The 12,668-nt window shown below is 45.3% G+C and overlaps 1 protein-coding gene across 1 annotated transcript in view; it reads right to left on the bottom strand.

The window, feature by feature from the left end:
• ZNF710 (zinc finger protein 710) overlaps positions 1–12,668 on the bottom strand; it is a 66,507-nt gene that overhangs the window by 40,012 nt on the left and 13,827 nt on the right. The window lies entirely within an intron of this gene.

Below are 12,668 nucleotides of genomic sequence, written 5' to 3'. Positions count from 1 at the left end.
TCTCACATGTAAGTCCTTCCAGGAGCAACTATCATTGCCCCTTTACTCAACTCTGAGACCTGGAGAGGGAAAGCCAGTGGGGCCGAAGTCACAACTGGTAGTGCCTATTTCCGAAGCCAGGAGTGCAAGGCCTGCCAGGGCTATCTCTTAAAATCACTTCACTCCATCCCAGACCAACAACTCTCTCCTGGGCTCCCTGACCAGGCTTTACGTGCATCTTCTAGGACAAGCAGAAGGTCTCACAAGGGAGTGGCCAGCTGGTGTGGCAGTCAACCCCCTTCTGCACGAACTGGCCCGTTGAGACCCCATATAGAAAGAGAACTAGTGGGCAGCTCCCGGCCCCATGACTGTCGTGGAAGATCAGCGATGGCCACGCTGGTCCATGCCTGGCTCGAGATGCAGCCGTAGGGCCCACCCTCGGATGCTGTCCTGGCAGTGGCACACAATATGAGTCGCCACAGCTCATTCTCAATTCCTCTTGGCTGGGTGATGCTATGCAGAGCAGCACCATCAGCCCACGGCCCATCCTTTTGTGTGGCACTGGCCTAAGAAGGTCTGACAGTGCTTATAAATTTAAGAAATTAAATGTAGATGTGTATCTTTCCTCTTAGGTGAACCCTCCACTGTTAGGAGAGCCTCAAATTTGCCCTTCTGAAGGTCATCTTGCCTGCCTCTCCTCTCTCTTTAAAACAGAAAAAAAAAAAGAACCCCAAAACATTTAAGTTTCTTAAGTGTTCTTTAAATTTACATTCAACCGCACATGGCCTGCTGAGTTCCGTGGAGCTGAGGTTTGAAGAGAATCTTCTGTCAATGGGAAATTCACAAGTGTTCAGAGTACAAAATTTGCAATCCTTAGCCACATTCATCGCTCTACTGGGTTCCTCCGGATGGAAATGGGTTCTGGTTTATACTCGCCCAAGTGTCTGCAGGTTTATTTTATTTTTTTAAAGGTTTTACTTATTTATTCATGAGAGACACACAGAGAGAGGCAGAGACACAGGCAGAGGGAGAAGCAGGCTCCCTGTGGTGAGCCCGATGGGGAACTCGATCTCAGGACCCCGGGATCACAATCTGAGCCAAAGGCAGATGCTAAACCACTGAGCCACCCAGGTACCCCACATCTGCAGGTTTAATCTCAAGAAGGAAAAGGCCACTCTAACAGTTGATGGTTGGCCCATGTTGGCCACAAAAAAGACCGGCAGCTAGGAACCAACCTGATGTTATTTTAAGATATGGTCTCTTGAGCCCTGCCTGGATTCAGTGGATTTGGGGCTGGACACAGGGAACAAGCACCGAGCAGGGAATAAGGAATGACCTGACCACTCAAGATGGCCCTGCTATGTAAGAACCAGGAGTTACAGGGCATCACCAGGGGCTCAGAAGCTTCAGCCTTGGGAAAGTCAAACAAGCCCAAACCAACAAGACCAACTGGGTTATGGCACCGGGGCAAGTGCCGTGCTAATCCCTGGCATAGAGATGCCAGTGGCTGAAATCCAGTCTGTTTGCTGAAGGCGGCCTCACATTCTCTGCTCAGCTGAGCCTCACACATAGTAAACACTCAACTAATGTCAGCTGCTGTTGTTCATAAACAAGGAAATTAAAGCCGAGAGGCTTGCGGTTTGCTGGAAGTTAAGTTCTTGGCAAAACTGAGACTTGCCCTAGAACTCATGCCTCAGTTTCTTGATCTAAAAAATGGAGATAAAATAGCTGCTAATCCTTACATAGTTGTCAAAACTAAAAGAGAGGATGGCTTTGTAAATGCACTTAGCCTGGCCTCCGGGGAGTGCTCAATAAAAAAGAACTGTTCATATAACCATTACTATCAATTTTGAAAAGTCTGAGAATGATATAAAATCTGCTTCTGTCCGACTAGAGTTTGTTTATTCCACATGAATATTAGCACTAAATGCCCTGGTGATGCTGAAAGGACAAAATGGCTCCTCTGCCTGGGTGGGGGCCCTGTCTGGTTGGACTGGGAGAGCTCACCACCTTGCAAATCCACCACCCCAGGACACACACCTGGCCTGTGCCTGCTCTCGGGGAGACCAGCTGGCAGAAACTCTCTGCAAACACATTCCGGGCCCTGAGAGGTTTCCCAGTGGGCATTTGTCCAGCACACTTATTATGTCCATAATGTGCCAGACATGGTGCTAGGCACTGGAAAATAAAAGAATAGCAATAAACAGAGCAGAGCCTTCCCCTGCCGTGAGCTTACAAAACTGTAAAGTGGGTACAAATTTCTTTTTCTGATTAAAAATTTCTATTATAAAATTAGTAAAACGACCCATTGCAAAGAGTTTGATGAAAAGGATGGAAGAGAAAAAAAATACTCCTCCCCTTCACCGAGCCCCTTTTTGTGTTTTTCTTCCTGGGCCTCTCCCAAGCGGGTGGTTTTCACAAGATGTTAATCGTGGCATATACACCCGGTGTCCTGCTCATTTCCCCTTACCTGGACCACTGAGCAATTTTCCATGTTGTACCTTCATAATCAGTAGTCTGTGTTCATAAACACAGCATATCCACACGAACACACAGACCACCATCTGCCTGCCTGCCCACACTTACACCAAAAGACACTCAGATTGCTTCCCATTTGTCCATACAACCCACAAAATGCATTCGTGCAGACAGAAGATAAAGGGAAGAGGCAGATGTACAATGTGATGGGGTCAGATGAGGTTCGGTTGAATAATGCCACTGTGTGATCTTGGTCAAGTCACTTAACCTCTCTGAACTTGTTTCCCTCCAAATGGGCATAACACCACCTTCATACAGTTGTGAAGAGGATTAAACTGGAGACCATCAGTAAAACACCCAGCACGGGGCCTGACAATAAATACATACTTTTTTTTCTCGTAAATACCAGAAGGTCATGGCTATGACTCCTGAATGCCTCCTAAAGGGCTAGGACAATCTGCAGAGACACCCCTTGGAGGATGGTGCAGGAGCTTCCCAAATCCTCTGCACAGCTAGCTAAATTCTCGGAAATTTAGGATTCACAACTGAAGTAATTCAGAGAAGTGTTATGTATTCTGCAACTTCAAGATGATTCAGGAAAAAAAAAAAAAACTACACATACAGATAAAAAACTACACGTACAGATGAAGCAAAAATTGCAGCAAATGTCATTGTTATATCTAGTCAAGGGTGTATGAGTATTTACCGTATTATTTCATTTCTATATACTTGCAATTTTTCATTATAAAACCTTGATGAAAACTTCTGCTTTAAATTTAAAAGGTAAAAAATGATGTAATACTTTAAAAGCTTGCACTGCATTAATTTATTTGTTCAACAAATAATACTTAGTACAATATCTGGGATGCAGTGAACTGAACGGGTCCCTGACCTCATAGAGCTTACCACCCAGCATTTCTTTGAATGGGGTATATATTTGCTAATTTTATTGTCTGTTCACTTTCTCTTCAAGTTTAAATCTTGATTAAAAAAAAAAAAAGATTTACTTATTTATTTGAAGGAGGAGGGTCAGAGGGAAGGGGGAAAGAGTCCAAAGCAGACACTGCACTGAGCGTGGACCCTGACTCCGGGCTTGATTTCATGACCCCAGAGATCAGGACCTGAGCCAAAACTATGAGTCTGACCACCCAGGGGCCCCTAACTCTTGATTTTTGAAAACAAATATAGATATGATCTTAGTAGAATCAAAATATTAACTCTTTAGGGTATCTTATGAGAAAATCTTTTTCCCCAGGCTCTCAATTGTTTTGTAGAATTCACAGAGCAGTTACACTTTTTTAAATGTAGTCAAATCTGTTGGATTTTTTGATGACTTTCATACTTCTAAACTTTGGAAATCAACTTCTAGCCCAAGATATGGTATGTATATATGGAATGTTTACTTCTTCTTTCGTATATATTTGTTTCAGTATTATTGAGGATCTTAAAAGCAAGGTTAGACAGTGAATCTGATGGCAGGCCTCCTCACTTTACTACTGGTTTCAACAGGAATGCTTCTAGTATTTCATGGTTAATTATAACATTGGCTATTGGTTTGAAATAGATATTCTTCATCATGCTACAAATGTGCCCTTCTATTCCTTTTTTGGTGTATTGATTAGGTAGAAATGGTTGCTCGATTTTAATCAATTTTCCCCTGCATATATTGGAATCAATCGTTTTTACTTCTTTAACCCATTAGCATGACGTAGTTACTATATTAAGCTTTCCTGATATTGACAATTGCCCCCACTGGGTTATGGTAGATGACTTGTTTAATACATTATTGAATTCTATTTCCGACATAACATTTCCATCCTTTAATACGCTCTGTGCCATGGTTAATATCAGGCTTATTTTGCTTTGTAGAATGAATTGGATCATTCCATCAATCTTGTGCTAAGCCATGGAATAGCTTAATGTTATCAGTATTATCAAATTTGAAATAATTACCTAACAAAAACACTTGGGATCGGTGACTTCTTAGGGTAAAGGAGGCAGTGCTTTGATAACAATCACAAATTTTTTTCTCCATTAACAACATATATATTTTTTTCAGAACAGTCTTCATTTAATTGAGATTTTTCAAACTTAAGCCAATCACACCTACATTTTTATTTCTTGAAATGTCTCTATTGCGACATTCCCTTTCTTGTTCCTATTTTTTTTTTCTCTTCTCTTTTTTATTTCTCAAGTAGACTTGCCAGAGGTTAGTCTATTTTATTGTTTGTTTAAAAACAGAATCAGTTCTTGGATGTATCTGCTAATTTCACTGTTTCTGCTTTCTAATTCATTTATTTAGGGCTTTACTCTTTTTTTCTCTCCTTTTTCCTTAGGGGCTGTTTTTTATTCTTTTTTTCCTAAGATCTCAGGCTAATGCTTGGTTTATTTTCTTTTTCTGTCTCCCTTCTTAATAATAAAAGCATTTTAGTCTACAAGAATAGCGACAGCTGCCTCCCAGAGGTTTGGTTATGTGACATTCTGGTTTTCAAGGCTTTCTAAATATTTGTCACTATAGTCTTTATTTCTTCCTTGACCAAACAGATTCGGAGAGGGTTTTAAATTTTTCAAGTGGCTGGGTTTTAGTTTTAGTCTGTTTAAATTTACAATTATTTTGGCTACGTTTACTGCATGATGATCAAAGGACTCCCCGACTGGCACAATTTCTGTTGTGGGTGGAACATGAGTTCTTATAGTTGGTTACTGGCGGCTGACAGAAATGTCTGCAAAGCATATGCTCAGTTGTAAAGCCCAAGCGCTTTGCAAAAGTTCTTGCTTGCCATAATATGACGTCAAATGAAAGACAAAGAGGATACAAAGTTCAATGTGCTCTTAAACATTCTTAAAATACAGTATATTTGAATATGTACACTAAGAAGGCTGTGACAATATATAAAGGCACTGAACAGTGTTGGTAATTTCTACTTGAGGAGACTATGGGCAATTTTTACTTTCCTGTATTTTTCTTTTTTTCTTATTTATTTTTTTTAAGTAGGCTCCACACCCAGCATGGAGCCCAACTTAGGGCTTGAACTCATGACCCTGAAATCAAGACTTGAGCTGAAATCAAGAGTCTGACACGCAATCCACTGAGCCACTTGGGCACCCTGACACTTTCCTTTATTTTTAAATTTCCTATATAAGTGTAAGATTTACTATTTTAATAATAAGATTTCTTTGAATGCTTATTTGCCTAAGCTTTGGTTAGAGAAATGCTCTGTAGCTCAAAGTGTTTTTGCAAAACTCCCCCTGGCCAGAGTCAAGGAAGTCACCAGTAAGAACCTGAGGAATGCCTAGATTTGGACCCCAAATGGTAATGACTCCCAAAGATGGTGGCCCTTGTGAGGGACTCACAGTCACTCTGGTGCCGGAGGTCCCCTCTGGAGGACACTCATTTGCAGGGGGGTACCCAGGAGAGCCACCCTCATCCTCCATAGTCCCTACTCACAAATGAGCTTGCCCTCATTACTGTGATGGTGGAGTTCTTCCTCAAAGGAAAAAAACGGCAAAATCCAACTGCCACAACTGACCCATGTAGGCTTTTATTTTCTCCCTTCCTATATGAGCTCTAAGGCCTACCCAAAAAAACACATTTTCAACCCCAGGTCAACTGCCAGAGCTGAATGTGGAGCAACTCTGGCCAACCGCCCCCCTCCCCCACCAGGGCTCTTGCAAATGGAAAAGGTGGCTGATGGTCCCCTTGGCTGTTCCACCAGCTCCTAGGGCTCCCTCCAATACCAGCAACTTTGGAGACGAAAAGATCCAGAGATCCTGCTCCGTGGCTGCCCACCCTGAGAAGGAAGCAAGGAGGGAAGCTGAGGGAGAGGGGGCAGTGGGGGAAAAAGATGAGACAGGGAGTGGAGAGGTAGTCCGGTGTTCCCGGGAGACCTTTCTTTCAGAACCACGGGCCAGTGAGCATGCCGCACAGGTGCATTGGCCCAGCCAGCCACCTGGGCTGACTCCCCCTCTCACGTTCATTACCATTACCAGGAGTCCCTCACCCTGGAGTCTTTCTTCTGTTTCCCTGCCCTCCATCCCCACTGATCTGACTCCTCTGCACTGGAAGAGTGGCAGGGAGGAGGGAGAAAAGCATGCTGGGGCAGGAGGACCCTCAGATGTCTCAACTGGCTTCCAATGAGCCCCCTGCCCAGTCTGGTGGGTAGTCTGGGGCCATCTGCATCATAGGGAGGAGATACTTAGAAAGCCGGGGAAGAGAATCCTGACGGAGGTACCTTCCCCACACGGAATGTATTAAGGGGGCCAGGTGAAGAAGACAGCAAGGGCCAAAAGCAGGGCAGGGGTAGGCAGAGAGCCCTGGGTGTGTGCCCAACTCCCAGCGGTGTCTTATCTCTGGAGGGCATTCACTACCTGGGTAGGTGCAGGTAAGAGGTGTGGAGGAGGGTCTCGTGATGCCGCCAGAGAAAAGAGCCACAGACATCCTTTCTCTAAAAACCCTGCCTGCCCCCCTTTGCTGTTCCTGTGGCTTCCTACATCCAGGCAGAGTAATGCCCACCACTCTGGATGTTCTGAGCAGTGACCTTTAAGCATATCTATGTTTAAGCTTGATGGCACCTGTAGGCACCAACTTCCTGCCCTCTGCTCCATGCAGCGTCTACACAGCGGGTTGAAATACCCAAATCAGAATGCAGCCAAGGACTTGGAGCTATCACCCTTTGGAAGAATGCTCTCCAGGAAAGCAGTGTTCTCAGCACGTCAGCCAGCAGAAGAACTTACAGAGGGAGGATGGGAGTGAACTCGTGTTTTCGGTTTAATTTTTATCTAGAAGTTAGCAGGCTCTCCAGTGGCTCATCTGGCCCACCTCCGTATGTTCTGCTTTACTGTTCTGTTGTGTTCCAGGGGTTGGGTGGCAGAGTGGTTCAATGGATGGAGTGTGAACTCTGGACTTATTCACACCTGGGTTCAAATCCCCCTATCAGGTTCAAATCCACCTTACAGCTACAAGGCCTTGGGAAAGTGGCCACCTTCGTGAACCTGTTTCCCTGCCTCTAAAACGAGTCTGGAACATTGTTCCTTGCAGGGTTACTGAATTAAGAGTCTAGCCCTGTGCCTGGCCCAAAGCAGGTGCTGAAGAAGCACTGGTTTTCTTTCTCTTGCCAGGATTTAGGGAAACCCAGCCTGAAGATCTCGTGCACTCATGCAACATTTCAAAAGATCTTCCTACATTCTCAAGTCAATTTGGTAACTATAAATATGTATTAGGAACACACCCTGGTGAAAAATTTTACTTGGGGTTATTTCTTGGTGAGTTTTAAGAAATACAATCAAGCATAGAAAATGTACTTTTGTAAATTATCTGTAAACAACTGGTGCAAAGCTGAAATTTTAGGTGAACTAAGAAGGAATTCAAGCAAAAGTGCTATACTTATTCCTCTAAGGGGTTTCTCAACTCTCTGATCAACATTTTTTTTTAAAGATTTTATTTATTCATGAGAGACACACAGATTGAGAGAGAGAGAGAGAGAGAGAGAGGCAGAGACACAGGCAGAGAAAGAAGCAGTCTCTATGCAGGGAGCCCAATGTGGGACTCGATCCAGAGTCTCCAGGATCATGCACTGGGTCACAGGCAGGCACTAAACTGCTGAGCCACCCAGGGATCTCCACTCTGATCAACATTTCCAAGAGGATTTCCCCACATGGATTTAACAACAACAAAAGTCCCAAGTCCCCTGGTTCATGCCAGTGATCTATCATGTTGCTTCTTTGCTCAGAACCCATGCGGGCCTCTGCCTAGCCTCTGGATCAAGTCTAAGCCTTTGGACAAATTCCCAGATCAGCCCCTACCTACACCTCCGGCCCCATCTCCTACCATCCCACCTACATATCCTATCTTCCATCCACACCAAATCACCAGAGTCTTCACATGTGCCTGTTCTTTCTGCCTCGTCTGTGCCATTACCCAATGGAAGGCTCCTGCTCCCCTTGCCTGCTGAGCCTCGGCTAAATACCACCTCCACCAGGCAGTCTTCTCTGCACACACTCCTGTTCCCAGCATGTTCCTAACTTCCCATGCTCTTGTTTGCATAACCAATATTCCTTCTGGCTGAGGGCTCACTGTGGATAAAAGCCCTGTCATTTCCCTTCACATCACAGAGTTTAGCCCATGGTAGGTACTTGGTAAATGTTTGCTGATCTGATGAAGGAAGAAAGAGATGAGTAAGGAGATTTATAAGAGACAAGACAATTCAGGATGGCTCTTCCCTGACTTCACTGCCCTGCGGTACTCAGGTCACAGTGATAACCATGTGTTACACAGCACAGAGCACAGCTATACAAAGTAGGCTCATAAACCCATTTCACAGGCCATGAAACTAAGGCTTGGCAGGAAGGTTGTGCCTCATCAGGGCTAGGGGATGATGAGCCAAGACGGAAAGCCATGGATCCCGTGCACCTGAGTCTTGTGGCTTGAAAGTAATATCCCCCCCTTTGCCACGATGCCCACTTTCATGGAGAGCTTGTGGGGAAAAGAGCAGCTCCATGTTTCTGCATTGAAAACATTTCTGTCCTACAGAGTCCCCTGGGCCAAGAAGGCGCCAGGGCACAAGGTGGAACACATACGAGAGCAAATCTATGACTCTGTCTCAGGCCACCCTGAGCCGAGCCCCCCCCGCCCCCCTGGGACCCACTGCTCAGGGTGGGGTTCTACCCCCCCTCTAGTGGGACACCAGACTTGCCCACTGCTTGTACCTTTGGTGGGTCCAACACCATTAAAAGCGGACCCAGGTTTTCCCCAGGTCTTAATCGGCTCAGAAGCAAAGTGACAAGTTCCATTTTACATAAGGTGGCAGAATGGGCTCTAACAATGTGTCATAAATGGGGGGTGGCAGTGGTGAGGTGGGGTCGAGAGTGTGGGATGGCGATGGGCCATTCAGGGAAGAGAGCCAGGACAGGGCAGATAAGAGATCTCATCCAGCAGACAGATAACGGAGGCTACAATGACAAAAGAGCCAGGAGCCGTCGCTGGTGCATCGAGAGAAAGGAAGAACATATTAAATTTTAAAACAAAGCCCACCCCAGGGGAAACCTCCAGCCTCCGTCTCCCAACCCGCGCCTCTCATTTCCAGCACAGGTTCATAGAAACTGAAACGTCTGTCCCTCATCTCCGGGGGCTGGGTTTTGTGTGTTTTGGTTTTTGTAACCCTATGCGCAGCAGCTAGCATACTGTGTCTCTGGGTTGGAGGGGAGCAGCCTGGGCCTCCAGGAACCCCTGTAGCCTTCCCACCAGGCCTGGGAAAGATGGGCAGGCCGGGACTGGGCCACCCTCTTGACAGGATGGTGAAGGGGGGTTGGGAACCAGAGCAGGGCAGGGACTTGCCTGAATGTGCTAGATCTGGAGGGTGGGCACCAGTCTGGGTGTCAGCAGCAGAGAAGAGGAAAGAGGGAAGCTAAGAAGTAGGGAAGGTCCTCAGAGGCCACGCCAACGAAAACTACCATAAAGAACACGCTGACATGCAGGAGGAAGAGAGCCGAAAAGGAGGAAGAGCGAGCGTGGAGCTGGAACAGGAAGGCTCGATTTAGCCTAAGCAAATGTTACTTCCTCAGTAATTCCATCAAACCTCCCTCCTGGCCCCCTCCCTCCCCGCCAGGGCAATGGTGGAGGAGTCAGGCTGGCGGGGCTGGAGGCCTGGGCAGATGCACTCCCCCTGGGGCCAGTACAGGAAGCCGCCCCCCACCCGGACGCCGACCCAAGACCCCAAACCCCGACCCAGATTGGGAGGGGTAGCCTTGATCTCTGGTTAAGGTCAGATGTTTGCTTTATGAGCATCCTCTTGGAAGGGAGACTGTCAGAGCTCCCCAAGAGACTCTGAGCCCTCAAAGCCAGCACTGTCCAGGGCATTCTGAGGTTTCCCTGGGGAGCTGCGGGCCTGCCCAGCTGCTGCCTGCAGTCCGGGGAGACACAGCCCTGGAGTCTCACTGCTAACCAAGGGGCAGGGATGGGACTTTCTCCATCACAGCTCAGCTCAGACCTTCCCTGACCCCTGGCTCTCCACCAACAGGTGCTCAACATTTGGCAAGTGATGTCTGAGAACCACACAGCCGGGGTTTAAAAGAAAATGACTTTGGATTTGCCCAAAAGGAGTAAAAAATATGAGACAACCTTTCTGGAGGGCAGTTTAACTATTTTAATCAAGAGCCTTTAGGGGTGCCTGGGTGGCTCAGCAGTTGAGTGTCTACCTTTGGCTTAGGTCGTGATTCTGGGGTCCTAGGATCGAGTTCCGAATCAGGCTCCCTGCAGTGAGCTTGCTTCTGCTTCTCCCTCTGCCTATGTCTCTGTCTTTCTCTCTGTGTCTCTCATGTATAAATAAATAAAAATCTTAAAAAAAAAAAAAAAAAGAGAGAGAGAGACTTTAGACTGTGTCCTTGGGCCAGGGGTTCCGTTCTAGAAACAGATGCCAAGGAATAATCAAGGCTGTGGGCAAAAACACCCAAGGATGTTCACCACAGCATTCCTTATAAGACAGAGAAAGAGGAAATAATGTAAATGTAGGAGGGCTGATTAAGTATATTATGATTCTTCTGTTCGAAAGCATATTATGCAGCCGTTTAAAGTGAGCTGGGCACAATGAGCTCTGGGAAGTCCTGGAAGTGTTGAATCACTACACCACACCTGAAACTAATACAACACTCTATGCTAACTCTACTGGAATTAAAATTTAAAAAAAAATAATAATAAAGTGACTTGGAGGAAGAGGTTTAACTCCATGAAAATTTTAATCACAAGTTGTTAAGGAAAAGCAAAAAAAAAAAAAAAAAAAAGACAAAGTAACATGAAGGTACACACAGTATGATCTCATTTTAATTAAAAAATATAGGGTGGGAGGGCATATAATATACCAAAATATTAATAATTATAGAGGGTTCTTCTTTTTGCTTGTTTATAGTTCCTAAATTTTCTGCAAAAATCACAAATCTCTTTGTAACAAGAAAAAAAATCAATAAAATCTATTTTCTAAAAAACAAAAGGAAGAGATCCAAGAGCCAAGAGACTATTCATTCCTTGGACATTCAAACCTGAACTGGATTTGAAACAAACAAACAAACTGAACAGAGATATCTTAAAACCGCCTAAGAATATTTTCAAGAACTAAGGAGTAGTTTCCAGTGAGGAGGAATTAAAATCTCCGGGAGGGCTTTCTGCTTGCAGGCAGGGTGTGAATTATGAGCAGAGAGCCAAACCCCCCAGAAAACTCAGAACCCAACTTCTCAGTCCAGATCCTTCAAATAATTGCCACCGGGGGAGGAAGAGGAGAGCAAGCAGAGGGGCCAAGGTGCAAAAAAGGTAAAACAAACATTTCTTTTGTCCTTCGTGGAGGACACAGGACAACAGCCATCTCTTTAGACAGTAAATCCAAAAAGAAAGAGAGGTTTTGGAAAAAACAGGCCCGTTCCTGAGCTGAGACTGGTTAATTTACCTGGGTATAGGGAATGAATTTTTACAACCAAGGTATAAAAGTTCTAAAAGGTGAGTTTGGGGGCACCTGGGTGGCTCAGTTGGTTAACCGAGGGACTCCTGATTTCGACTCAGGTCATGATCTCAGGGTCATGAGATTGAGCCCTGCATGGGGAGTTGGGGAGTCTGCTTAGGATTCTCTTCTCTCCCTCTCCCTCTGCCCCTTCCCTCTGCTCACATGCGTACTTTTTCTTTCTAAAAAAATTAAAATAGGGGTACCTGGGTGGCTCAGTCAGCTAAGTGCCTGCCTTCTGCTCAGGTCATGATCCCAGTGTTGTAGGATTGAGCCCTGTGTTGGGCTCCCTGCTTAGCAGGGAGTCTGCTTCTCCCTCTCCTTTTGTTCCTCCCCCAACTCATGCTCTCTCTCTCAAATAAATAAAATCTTTAAAAAAATTAAAATAAAAAAAGATAAAATAAAATAAGGGCCTGGAAGACAAATTCTCACAAGCTCTGTAACCAAAGCAAAAGAACTTAGCTGATGTTACATAGAAGTTTTCCCGGAGAATGAGCTGGAACACAGGCAGATAATGGACTGGAACACTTGAGGGCATTGAGAATACTCAGCACACCATTTACAGAAGTTGGCCTCAGCCTAAAAAAGATGACCTAAAGACCAAGGAAGGAAAAATTCTACAGAGGATGGTCTTAATTATTCAAGCATCAGGAAAATCCAAGGAGGAATAATGGTAGACATCTATATTTCTCCAGTCCTCTTTATGATCAAAAGTTTTAAAGTCTACCT

This window comes from Canis lupus, chromosome 2 (genome assembly GCF_048164855.1).
Source record: "Canis lupus baileyi chromosome 2, mCanLup2.hap1, whole genome shotgun sequence".
Taxonomy (NCBI): domain Eukaryota; kingdom Metazoa; phylum Chordata; class Mammalia; order Carnivora; family Canidae; genus Canis; species Canis lupus.
The sequence above is the reverse complement of the archived record's forward strand: the minus strand, read 5'-3'. Positions and strand labels throughout refer to the sequence as shown.